General features: G+C 56.3%; 1 protein-coding gene across 1 annotated transcript in view; it reads left to right on the top strand.

Moving 5' to 3' along the window:
• Positions 1–165: 165 nt before the first annotated feature.
• Positions 166–13032, top strand: part of TFEB (transcription factor EB) — a 54492-nt gene continuing 41625 nt past the window's right edge. Inside the window, exon 1 of the mRNA XM_047859101.1 lies at positions 166–400. The gene's annotated coding sequence lies outside the window, so the exon portion shown is untranslated. The remainder of the gene's footprint in view (positions 401–13032) is intronic.

Genomic DNA, 13032 nt, shown 5'->3' with positions numbered 1-13032 from the left:
CCGGCGTGCCTGGCAGAACCGACGGGAGGGACTACATTTCCCCGCGGGCGCCGCGGTAGGCCCTCGAGGGGCGGAGCAGGGCGGGGCGGGACCGCGGGGGGCGTGTGCTGCCCTCTGCCGGGCGCGGCGGGAAGTGGGTGCGGATTGACAGTGGGAGCCCTGGCGCCGGGCGCGGGGCTCGGTGACAGCGGAGGCGGCGGCCGCGGGCTGGACATAGGGAGCGGCGGCGGCGCCGACGGCAGCGTGAAAGGGCGGGCAGGGCGGGCCTTCCCGGTGGCGCGGAGCCGGAGGAGTCCGGGAGGGGGCGGCAGGCGCAGCTCGCGGGCCGGACACCTGAACTTGGGACAAGTTGCCGGAGCCGCGGGGGACAGGCGGCGGACGGATTGACCTTCAGAGATAGGTGAGAGGGACCGAGGGCCAAAGGGTGAGCGGAAGGCTGGGAACCCCGGACCCAGGCTCCCCCGCCCTGATTCTGTGGGTCCGGGAGACAGGTGGGTGGATGGGGGTGCCGGCCGAAGAGGGGACAGGGAGTGTGTGCGCCGCGCCGCCACCCGCCCCGCTGTCCGTCTAGCCCGAGACGTTGGGCACATGGCCGGAGCGGCGCTGCCCGCCGAGCCCAGGAACTCCTCCGGCCCCTCACTGCAGGCCCGGGCCGGGGGCGGCTTCTCTGCGACCTTATGTAACCAGGCGGGAGGGGCCGGGGCGGGCATGGGCCTTCCCGGCTCCGGAGCTGGGAGTCGAAGGGGCGGGAGGCGTGGGAGTGAACTTGCAACAAGTTTGAGGGACGTGTGGGCCTTGCGCCTATTCCTTCTCCACCGGAGGCGGTTGGGGCGGGTGGTACGGGAGACGGCGCCGGAGGCCCGGAAGGTGTGCGGGGGCCGAGTCTGGCCCGGCCAGGCCCAACCTGGATGGTCCGGGGGAGTGGGAGGGCCGGGGCGGCGCCACGCCCCCGGGCTGGAGGGGGGCGGGTGGAAGTACCATCCTCCCCACCCCCCTTCCCGTCCCGTCTTCTCCCTCGGTGTCTTGAAGAAGCCGCCGCTGCCCGCGTCCCCTGGTATCCCTGAGCTCTGTCTTTTTCTCCTCCTTGCATTATTCCCCGACCTGTGGGAGCCCCAAGGCCAGAGCTCGCCCTCCGCGCGCCCCTCTTTTTACTTTCCCGGGAGCTCCCGGCCATCTGCCCGTCCCCGAGTACCCCCCACCTTCTAGGTCCCGAATCCCGGAAAACACGCCCCCTTCCCCTTATTCCCTTAGTTCGCACCGCCCAACCCCATGCTGCCCCGCCCCCTAAGTCCGCTCACAGTCTTCTCCCCACCTCCCCGAACCCGGGTCAGCTACGCGGGCGCCGCGCGTGCACTTCCCTCCTTGAAGGGAGAGGGTTGATGTCAGCTCCGTTCCCGCCCCTTGGCCCCTTCTCGGCCAGGGGTTCTGGCTTCACGCACGGCTGCCCCGAGCTGCTCCGGTTTGCGCGAGCAGGTTCGCGCCGCAGCCGCCTGGCTTGCCCCAGCCCCGCGCACAGGGGGGAAGAAGGGAGGGCGCCCGGGGCGGGGCTCGTCTGCACGCGCGTCCGCACTGCCCGGAGCTCCCCTCCCCGCTCTCTGGCGGCCGCTCACCGCGGAGCCCTTCCCATCACAGTCCACTCCAGCCGGGAGTCTCTCGCCCGTCTGTTCTGGGGACTGTTCGGGGCGAACGGTTTCGGACTGGCGTTGAATGCGGTGCTTTCTTTGGCTTTGCGTCCGCCGGAGAAGTGTTAACTGCCGCCCAGACCCCACCCTGAGTGAGGGGTCTTAGTTGAGCAGGGAAGGGGCAAGGCCGATGCAGGCCCTGAGTGATACTTCTCCGATGTGGGCTCGGGCCCCTGCACCCTCCCGGTCCAAGATTCCACTGGCCCAAGACCTGGCAATTCTTGGGGTTGGGGGAGGAGGTAGCTCTGGTTTCCTCTTGGGCGGCCAGATGCGGTTGGCTCAGATCAGAACGTAGTTCTTGGCTCCTTAGCCTGTTCGCGCTGAGGCTTTCTCCGTGCCCAGCCTGGTGGACAGCCTCTAGGTCCTGCCCTCAGGCAGATCACAGTCGGGGGAAGAGATGCCAGCGATAAAGGCCAGTCTTAGACACAATGGAGGGGAGAGTCCTGCGTGGTAGTCTGCTGGTATGCTGGTGCCATGCCTCAGTTTACCCAGTCATGGGTAAAAGCAATTTACTTGGCCACCTTCTTTCTGCCTGCCCCCCCCCCCCCGCCCCCGGCTGCTGGGGTGGGAGAACTGGGAACCAGAAAGTGTAAATGAAGTGCCGTTTGGGTGACTCTGTGCTGGCTTCTCTGGAAGGGGGCCAACGTTACTTAACAGTTTACAAGGCCTGTGACAGCTACAGTGCTGTTTTGCCCTCTGCGAGGTGCAGACAAATCAGAATCCTATTCCAGCTCCCACGGAAGTGGTGCAGGGCATGGCGCAGGGGACATCCCCTCAGGTGAAGACTCCATTCATGGAAAACTAGCCGGGCTTCCGGGGGCTGATGGCAGGGTGACTCACAGTCAGATGGACAGGGGGTGGGCTAGGGCAGGCAGGAGCCCATCCAGGGGCCTGGGATGCTGGGATACCCAATGCCCACCTCCATTGCCATTGAGGCCCCCTTTCAGCCTCCCACCCTTCAGGCCTGGCTGTCCTTTGAGGGTCTGGCTTCTGGCCCTGATTCCTCTTGGAGCTTTGTTTATGGCTGTAATTGTATCATTAGCTGGAGTTTATAGAGTTACTTAGCACCTGCCCCCACAGGGAGTGGCTCAGCCACCCCCTGGCTTCTGTCTCTTCCTTTTCAAAGTCAACTTGGTTTCTGCCGCAGCAGGCAGCAGGGGGGTTCCCCAACCGCAGCTGGCATGAAAGCCAGGTTGGGCCTTTGTCCTAGGGATGGAGGGCAGTCAGCACTTGGGGCCCAGCTTGGGGCTGCCCTGGAGATGACCGTGGAAACTGGGTTGACCTCCTCTGCTCCAGAGGGAGGGAGTTAGGGATTTCTAGTGCTGCTAGAAGTGTCCACGTCCCAGGATGCAGCAAGTGCATATGCATGTAAGGTGTATATCCTCATCTGAAAAAAGAGAGAGACAAACACACGCTCCTTCTGGGCTCTTGTGAGGATTCAGGGTGGAGCAGTGCCTGGTACATGGTGAGTCCATAGGGTTGCTGTGTGTTCCACTGTGGGTGAGTGAGATTGATACGAGTTTTGTGTGTGTGGTTATGAGATTCTAGGTATCTAGATACATGTGTACAGATGAATTGTGTACGTGTGTGTCTATGAGAGTATCACACGATATTATATTAGAATATTCATCTTGTCTCTGCTCTAATAGAACAACATCCTAATAAAGTTATAAACAATAGTTGCCAACATTTATATTGTGTGTTTGCTCTTTGGAACGAAGTAGGGATGATTGTTTTCATTACATAGATTCAGAGAAGTTAAGCAAGTTGCCTGAAGTCACACAGCTTCAGAGTGGTAGAGATTCTAACCTGGGCCCAAGTGACTCCAAAATCCATGTTCTCAATCTCTAAAGAAGACCACTTCAGGGTTTCTTAGGCGTTCTGTCCGAAAAGGTGGGCAGAGGGTGGTCTGGCAACCTTCTCTTCCCCAACAGGGTGTCCTGCTCTGAGCAGCGGTGGGAGCTTGCTGAGGCCTCTGCCCCAGGACTGCACCTGTCTCTCGGCAGTGCTGCTGAGCTGCTGACACAGGTGACCAGAGTTCTGTGCCGAGAGCTCTCCCGACCTGCCCGGGGAGAGGAGTTCAGACCAGGCTTCCTGGGTCTCCTTGGTAACCTCACACATTAACTTACAGCAAAGCCCTCACTAGGCACGTGTTTACTCAGATGTGGGGACAAGTCTGTAGCAGCTATGGAGGGAGAATGAGCCGGGGCCAAAGTCGTGAGCATACTGGTGTCCTCTCACTGACAGGCTATGTGGCTGGGGCAGGTCCCTGCTCCTCTCAGCCTCAGTTTCCACATCTGTGTACCTAGATCATCTGTGGGGTGCCCTCCAATGTGAACCCTCTACCTATCTGTGGCAAAGGCACCTGGACAGGAGAGGCTTCCAAAAGGGAGGGACGTGTCGTGTGTGTGTGTGTGTGTGTGTGTGTGTGTGTGTGTGTATGGTGGGGGGTGGGGTAGGGGGTACTGCTGAAGTCCACTCAGTAGAGTTGTAGCTATAGGCTGGCCCTGGTGGTGTGACCAGCCAGTTTTTCTTGGGACATAGTCACAGCCAGCATGTACTGAGCACTAGCTAAGTGCCACCTAGCCAGGAGATTGTTAAGAGCATGAGCTCTGGGGCTAGGCTGTTTGGCTTGGAATTCCACCTCTGCCACTTACCAGCTGTGTGGCCCTGGGCGAGCTGCTTAACCCTGCTGTGCCTCTGTTTGCACACCCAGACTAACAGTGCTATAGTGAGGGCTAAGTATTCTGCTGCACGCTGCATGTACAGGACCTCGAATGGTGTCATGCTCAAAAAAGTGTTATCATAATGGACTCTTATGGCTCATTTATTTCTTTATTTCTCATTTCCAAGTGAGGAAATGGAGGCATAGAGAGCTCCAGTGAAGAAAAAAAAAGACCTATGGGTTGCAAACAGGATTCCGCCGCACGTCTGACATCCTCAAACGAAATGCCTTACGGGGGGCGCTTTGCGGCTTCCCTGGCCACAACCCCCATTGTTCCCTGTTGACCACACCTGGTCTCTACATTTGACAAGGTAGCAGAGGGAACTTGGCAATGCTTGCAGCATCTCTGGAACCCCTGCCCCACCCTGCCCTGGCCCTGGCCCTGGGGATTCCTTGGGTAGCATCTGGCTTGGCCACTTACTCCCCATTCCTGACCCATGGCTTTCCCCTGCACTTCTGCTGCCTGCCCCTCCTCCCCTCTGCACCAGATGTACAGATCCCCTTGGCTGCAGTGTGACCGAAGGCAGCCATGATATCCCAGCAACAGGGCAGGATCTGGGACTTGTTGTGCCCACAGGAAGTGCTTCGCTGTGGGGCGACGGGGCAGGGGGTGACAGCAGAGGGGCAGAAGCAAGAGGCAGAGTCATCACCAGCTTTCTTTCCTGGCCCTTAAGTGTGGGCATGAGGAGGAGGGGAGAAGGGACGTCTGACCATGCCTGCCCCCCTCCAGCTTCCTTGGGGGGCAAGCCTCCTTGTTGGCTTTTATCCCAATGGCAGAGACCCTAAAGTAAAATGTGATGCCATGGGGATTAATCCCTAATTCCAGCAGACTTGCCAGAAATCCATAGTCCATATTTCCTCCTCCCAGCCCTTGTTCATGCTGGTCCCTTCTCCTGATACACGCTCCTCTGCGCCCCTCCCCCTGTCCAAATCCTCGGTCCATCATATATATATACATGTATATATATATGTATATATGTATATATATGTATATATTAGTGCATGTGACTCTTGAAGGAGGAGCCTTGGCATCAATATGTCAAAAATTCCCCAAATGGGGGTATCTGAGTGGTTCAGTTGGTTGAATGCCTGACTCTTGATTTCAGCTCAGGTCATGATGTCATGGTTTGTGCAGAGCCTGCTTGGGATTCTCTCTCTCCTCTCTCTCTGCCCTCTCTGTTCATGTGATCTCCCTTTCTCTCTCAAAATAAATAAATAAAGTTTAAAAAAATTCCCCAAATGATTCTGATGCCCTTTCTCCAAGGCTGTGGCTCTCAAATTTGGGCATCAGAATCGCCTGGAGAAGTTGTTAAGACACAGATCACTAGGCTTTACCACCAGGGTTCCTGATTGAGTAGGTCTGGAATCAGTAGGTCTGCAAATTCCAGTAGGTCTGGAATTTGTATTTCGGATGAGTCCTTGGGAGATAGATGCTAATGTTGCTGGTCCCCAGACCACACTCTGAGAACCCGCTGCTTTGTAGCTACCCAGCCAAGAGCTTTCTGTCTCCTGGGTCTCTGATTGCTTTGGGCCTCTTAGGTCTGTCTCCTTTCTGAAGCCAGGTCCCACGAGGCAGGGACCACTGTGAAACCATTTGGTGACCGCCAGTCCCTGGTATAATCGGCCTCCCTTGCCCACTCTGCCTCCCTGCCCCCACCTCCCATTAAACTGACCACTGTCCAGCCTTGTGGTCTTGGCACAAGACCCTCTGGGACAAGTGCTCAGAAAATCATTGCTGCTTAAATACGGTGGGATGAGGTGGACAACAAAGGACAGCACTGTCCCCAGGAGTCATCAGAACACGGGGCAGGGTCTAAAGCTCCTCCTGCAAAAGTGCTTGGAGCCTGAGTGGCATTGCTGGAATACGGGGTGGGGGAGGGGCATCCAGAGTGGCCCTTGACTTTGTTGAAATGAGGCTGTAGAAACACCCATCATGTTATTTTACTTTTCTACCCCATGGTGGGCAAGTATTGGATCACTGTTTGAATTGTGTTTCTTGCTAAAAAAAAAAAAAAAAATGATAGGGACGCCTGGGTAGCTCAGTCAGTTAAGGGTTAAACTTCAGCTCAGGTCATGATCTCACGGTTCGTGGGTTCGAGCCCCGAGTCAGGCTCTGTGTTGACAGCTTGGAGCCTGGAGCCTGCTTCAGATTCTGTGTCTCCCTCTCTCTCTGCCCCTCCCCCTCTCATGCTCTCTCTCTCTCTCTCTCTCTCTCTCTCTCTCTCCCCCCCCCAAAAATAAATAAATGTTAAAAAAAGTTAAAAAATGATAAAACATGCACAAAAAGCAGCTGTTCCCTTCTTTCCTCAGACTGGAGATGCTGGGAGAGCGGAGGGAGGAGGAGGTGTCACTGTTGGATGTAAGGGTGTCTCCATCATCTTCTAGGAGGACTTGGGCCTTCAGGACAGCAGATAGTCAGGCCACCTTGGGAGTTCACCCCTGGGCTCTTGGGGCAGTTCCTTCCTTGGAAGCTGGACGAGCTGGGGCAAACCTCAGTGGGAGGCGAGAAGAGGTGCCCTATCCCCAGTGCTTAGAAGAGAACCCGGTATACAGTGGGTGCTCAGTAAATCTTTGTGGAGCGAGTGAGTGAATGGGTGTGACTTGAGCCCCATCAAGTGCCCAGAAATGAGGACACAGCAAACGCTTTACTCAGGGTCTCTGCCCTGCAGGCAGGGTATCAGCTTCACGTACTAAAACTCAGGGACAGGTACATAGCTGGACAAGAAGGAGCTCTGCCCCCAGTCCCCGCCCTCCCCAGGATCCAGGTCCAGCCTCACTCTGGTTTGGGGCTGACCATCTGTCTCTTCCTGTAGAGAGTTTGCCAACAGCACCTCCCTGCCCCCCCTCCCAACCCCCCTTCGCCACCCTCCCCCACTGCCAACCCCTCCCCCACCCCCCACCCCTGGTTCTACTAGTGGGTCTGTGGGGTGGGGCTCCGGTTTGTTTTCTCCTGTTTGCCAAGGGAAGTCACAGCCTGTCCTCTGCCTTGTTTATCATTGGTTTGGGGACAGCACCTGCCCCAGCCCCCCTACAGAGGTATGGAGTGGCCAGGAGGTGACACACTATCCTGTCCCGCCCCTGTCGCATCTTGTCCTCTCCTGGCTCTAGCCAGGTGTGTTCTCAGCTGCCCCTGAAGCATGGTGCTGGCTGGCTTTGCCGTGGGCCGACTGGGGCTGTGGGGCTGGGAGGCTTAGTAGCCAGCTGGCTACTACTACCCCTGTATTTTGGAGAGTAGAGGACTGAGGCCTGGGGAGCGTGAGGGAGGCTCTCCGGCACCCCATGGCCTTAAGCACCTCCTGGGTAGCTAACACTGTGCCGGCCAAGCAGGGTGGGTGGGAATAAGAACACAGCTCCTCCCTCAAAGCTGACAGCCTCACTGGGAATTTCACTAACCAGAGGACAGAGAAAGGCATATTGGTGTTAAGATAGTACAGAATTACATACTAAATGTATGCTCTTTGCTCTGAAAAGCATTCTTCCTTGGTCTAGAGAGTTTACAAAAGGGGTCATGCAAGGATGGAGACCTTGGCTCAGCGCTATGCACCCTCCAGACCCCCAAAAGGGCAGCTCTATTGCTCCCTGGGTCCTCTAACCTGGGAGTCACCTCTGCAGACGTGGGAAGCCTCAGTCCTGGACAGAGTCCTTCCTTCCAGGAGGACTAGTGGCTGCTGAGTGCAAGGCGGAAGGTGCCACAGGGAGGTGGCTGGCCACCCACCTGCACTCGGAAGCCCTGGGCCATGGGGGATGTGGTGCTCAGTTGGGCCCAACCACTCAGACCTCTTTGGGTCTCCCTGTTGCTGAGCCCCAAGACTTGACCAGGAACCTGGGGCAGTGATTCTGCTCCCCCCGCCTCCAGCATCGTCCCTTCTTCCCCCTTTCCTCTGCTCCCTATGTCCTCATCCCTCTCTACCTCCATTGACTTCCACTGCATGTGGAACATTGGCCCTCCATGCATGTATGTCTCTCTCTCCTGCTCTCTCACCCCTTCTCTCCCTCTTAATTTCTTTTTTCTGCCTCCTTCCTTTTGGTGTATTCAGAGGGCTCCTTTAGTGCCTCCCCAGTGTGAATCTCCGAGCCCTGCTGTCGGGGGCAGGGGGGCTCCCAGAGGAATCTCACCCAGGGCAGAGTGAGGTGGGTGTGAAGGCACCCAGCCTGAGGTAGCCCCCTGCCCTTGAGGAGCCAGGGGCTTGCAGTGGCTGGGACACCCCCAAAGTGGTGGTGGGGAGATGCAAGGAGCCAGAGCTGGCTCCCTGGCCAGCTGGGGGAGCCCCTCCACGGACAGCCCTGAGCATCTCCGGATACTCCCACCCCGTGACTTAGCTATAGATTCTCATCCAGTTTGTGGGGCCTAAGTACAGTGGTTCTCAAAGTCAGGTGTGAGAAGATAATAGTAGAACTTCTGTTTCTGTTTATTTATATCCCACCCTTGTCTCCCCCTTTTATTGTGAAATACACCATGAGTGCTGATAAGCACGTAAACATACATGCACACCGTAATAAGTCATTGTAAAAGTGAACACCCAGGCAGCCACCACCCCAGTGAAGAAACAGAATGTAGCCTGCACTCCAAAATCAGCTGGTGAGCCTCGCCTCTGTCACAACCCCTTCCCCCCGAGGTAACCACTATCCTGATCTTTCTGGTAATCAGTAATTGCTTTTTCTTATCACGTAACCACCGATGTCTGCAATCTTTATCAAAAGAGTGTAGCTTTGCCTGATTTTGAATTTGATACAGCCAGAACGACGCCGAACATGTTCTCTAACGTTGTGTCTTGTCCACTCAGTGCGTTTGTGAAGTTCACCCACGTTGCTCCGCGGAGCCCACGTTCACGGCTGTACACACAGTTCATTCCACGGCATGCACTTGCCACCATGTTTGCATCCGTCCTGCCACTTGCGGGCATTTGGTTTGCTTTCCTTCCTTGGCTACCGTGAGCGCTACTGTCAAGACTATCCTTGTACGTGTTTCCTGGTGCGTCGGTGCGTACCCTTCTCCAGAGGGCCGATAACCCCGAGTGCAATTGCTAGAGCACAGGGTGTACAATGCATATTTCACCTTTAGGAAATGTTTTGTTAAGTGGTTGTACCAATTTATTCCTCACCAGTGGCACCTGAGAGTTCCCGTTTCTCCATATTGTCGCCAACACTTGGTGTTGGCGGACTGCTTAATGGCTGTCGTGCTGGTGAGTGCGTAACAGAAGCTCATCGTGGGTATCACTTCTCATCTCACTCCCCTTCTCATCTTTTTTGTAGACCTGTTTTTGTGGATGCTGGCTGACCCGCACGATATATCCATACGTTGGTATTTATCAGCAGTTTGTGAGGAAAGAAGCAGGCACTGGGGGTGCCCGTCATTTTTTCCTCATAAGAGTTTGTGACCAAAATAGCCGAGAGACTATTATAATACTGAATGCCAGCGAAGGGCTGGAGGTTGGAGGGGTAGGAAGATGGTCTTCAGAGGAGACCCGCAACGGGGCAGCCTCTGCCCAGAGGGTACTAAGCTCACAGAGGACTCAGGCCCTCTTGCCCAACACATCTGGCCAAGGAGGAGGAAGGCTATGGGGCTAGAGCCCTCAGAAGATAGCATGCAACTTAGAATTGGCAGGTGCCTATCCTTCCGGGTCCCCTAGGGCAATAGTTCTCTACCGGGGGGCGATTTTGCCTCCTAGGGGACATTTGGCAATGTCTGATGACATTTTTAGCTGTCACAACTCAGGAAATGCTGCTGGCACTTAAAGGGTAGAAGCCTGGGATGCTGCTAAATATCTTACAATGCCCCGGGCAGCCCCCTACAAGGACTTATCTGGCCCCAGAGTGTCAGTGTTGAGGTTGAGAAATTCTGATCTGGGAACAGAGCCAGGAACTGAGATTTGCCATAAACTTGCTACATGGCTTTGGGGAAGCTACTTCAGTGCTTCAAGCCTCATAGGGAAAATGAGGGTGGCGAGGGGTCCTGCCCCCGCCCCTTCCTGAGGCTGTGGTCAGGACTCGGGGGAGGGTGGCTGTGTGGACACTTTGGGAAGCATCCCTGCAAAGGGGCCTGCGCTGGTTGTTTTCGTTGTGGTCCCAGCCCCTCCCCCTTGACTGTGCTCCCCGTCCCCTGAACTGGAGGTGTCAGGTGACCAGCTGTGGGCTCGCCCTGGTTCCTGCTATTCCAGGCCTCAGGGCTGTAGGGGAACCGCCCTGAGGGCTCCAGCCTTTTTGATGAGGGCAGCAGAAACGAGGGGCTCACTGGGGGAGCCCTGGGGCCCAGGTAAAACCATTTCTGACTTTGTCCTGAGCTGGGTGGGAGTCCAAGGTTGTGTGGGGTGATAAGAGGTGCCTATCACACTCTTTATCTGAGGCCCCGTTGTAAGTCTGGGCCGTAAGGGATGGGAGTCAGAGGTCATTCTTGGGGGCTCTGCACACCCAGGCCCGTCTCCTGCTCACCGTCTGTGCCCTTCCAGAGTTGTTATGCCAGAGAGGGCCCAGGGTTGGGTCAGAGACTGGGTCAGAGCTCCCTGGGCCCCTCTGACCTCCCTGTTCTGGGGCGCGCTTCACCTTAGTGGCATCTCCTGCCTTCTCCAGGGGTCACAACCAGCCTGATCTTCTTCCTACTGCAGTGCCTCTTCCTGAAACATACTCTCATTGAAAGGGTCTAGTAAACTCATCCACCCTGAGGTCTAGGTGACTGACAATGGCTTAATAATTGCCAGGCTTTCTTGGCAAGGAATGTTACCTATCAAAGGTGGGACTCCCTTAGACACCAGAAAGAAGCGCTAGCGAAATGTCAAGTTTCTTTGACAGGCTGTGAGAGAAGTACTTTGGGCGTGAGGAACCCCTGAAGTCACGTGTTGAGCAAGAACATTTTGTCACAAGTGAAAATTGTATGGTGGCTCCTATCTTCCCAGAACTTCATAGAATAACCTTGGTCTCAGGGTCCATTTCAAGGTGGGGCTATATAGCAAGACTGTGAACTGGGTGTCTAGAAGCCCTGGGAAGGCCCAGGACCAAGGTGGCAGATATGTGGTCAGTCCGGAAGGTGGTGGACCGTGGGGCTTTGGGCTAAGAGGGTACATGTCTCCAGGAAGGGCTGGGAGGGTGTATAGGTTAGGGCTGGGCTTGCATTGGACCTAGTAGGCTTCCTGAAAATTCTCCCTGCTCTGTGCGTCTCCATCTTGGGTGGGGGGGGGGGGCAGGTACAGCAGGGCCTATGCATTTTGAGGCCAGGCTGTGTGGGTAGTGGGGGGCTGTCAGAGGCTCAGTCTGGGAGGAGGGAGCGCACTGTAGGGGTCCTGGAGCCCAGAGTGGGGGAGATGGGGTGAGATGGGGCTGGGAGCCCGTCTGTGTTGGGTAGTCTTGTGGGTATGTGAAGCCTTTCCGGGCGGGCGTGCGGTTCCCTCTGCGCCGTGAGTAATCCTCGGCCACACTTGCAGCTCCCAGGGGATTGTGCAACTTCCTCTCAGGCTGAGGTGCAGGGGGCTGGGTGAGAAACAGCACTGGGGAAAATGAGGAAACTGGGGCCTGCGCCAGGGCAGGGGCACGGGCCTGGGCTCTGGCCCCCCAAGTTGCTGAGCTTTCCAGGGGGCCTCCTTCCAGGGGACTTCCGTCTCCCAGGTCTGAGGGAGTGTGTGCACATGAATGTGTGTGTGTGTGTGTGTGTGTGTGTGTGTGTGTGTGTGTGTGTTGTGTGTTGTGTCTTTGGGGAGGTAGTTGAGTGGCGATGAGGCTCCAAGGGCTGAACTGGCATTGGGGTATCTTTCGAAGAGGAACGGGAGACACTGAGTAGGGTCGGGGTTGGGGAAGCAGGTGGCACAAAGGAGGGGTCCCTGGGCCAGGCTCGGGGGGAATGGGGATGGTGGAAAGTGTGGGAAACCAGGATTCGGAGGAGCTGGCTGCCAGCCCCTCTTCTGAGGAGCTGGGCAGCCCTGAGCAGTTTAAGCACTCCCTGCCTCGTCCTCACATCTCCAAGCTCATTTTGATGCTCGGGTGAGGCCACAGTAAATACCTCCTTGCCTCAGGGATTGGGAACAGACACTATGCGGGTCCCCCTGGGTTCGAATCCTGATCCTGTCACTCTGCAGCTGTGTGATCCTGGTAAGCTACTTAGCCTCTTGGTGCCTCAGTTTACTCATCTGTAAAACAGAGGTGACAATTATAAAGTCTACCATGTGGGTCCGTTCTGGGGATTAAAAGACCTAATTCATGTAGAGTGCTCAGAGCAGCGCCTGGAACCCAGCAAGTAAGGGCTCCGCACAGGCAGACGCTTTCCTGGTACCCAAGCATGTTTGTAAACAGCAAAAAACTGCCCAGTGTTCATGTGACTATTTTTGATGGCAGGGATTTGAGCTGGCACCAGGGATGATGATAATAAGAGCTCACATTTCCCAGGCCTTACTTCATTTCAGGTACTGTGCCAAGTGCTTGACCGGCATCAGCCCCTTGAGCCCTCATAGTCACCCAATAGGGTGGGTGCTGTCATTACCCCATTTTACAGATGGGGACATGGAGGCACAGAGGGAGGGGTCTGGTGACTTGTCGCAGGGCAAGTGATATCAGTGAGGAGGGACAGCAGAATGGTCCATGGGAGCCCTGAGTCAGATCCACGGCCCCCAGCCCAGCCCCTTTCCTGGGTTCTGCCGGAAG

This window comes from Prionailurus viverrinus, chromosome B2 (assembly GCF_022837055.1).
Source record: "Prionailurus viverrinus isolate Anna chromosome B2, UM_Priviv_1.0, whole genome shotgun sequence".
NCBI lineage: Eukaryota > Metazoa > Chordata > Mammalia > Carnivora > Felidae > Prionailurus > Prionailurus viverrinus.
This window is presented reverse-complemented; position numbering and strand designations above follow the sequence as displayed.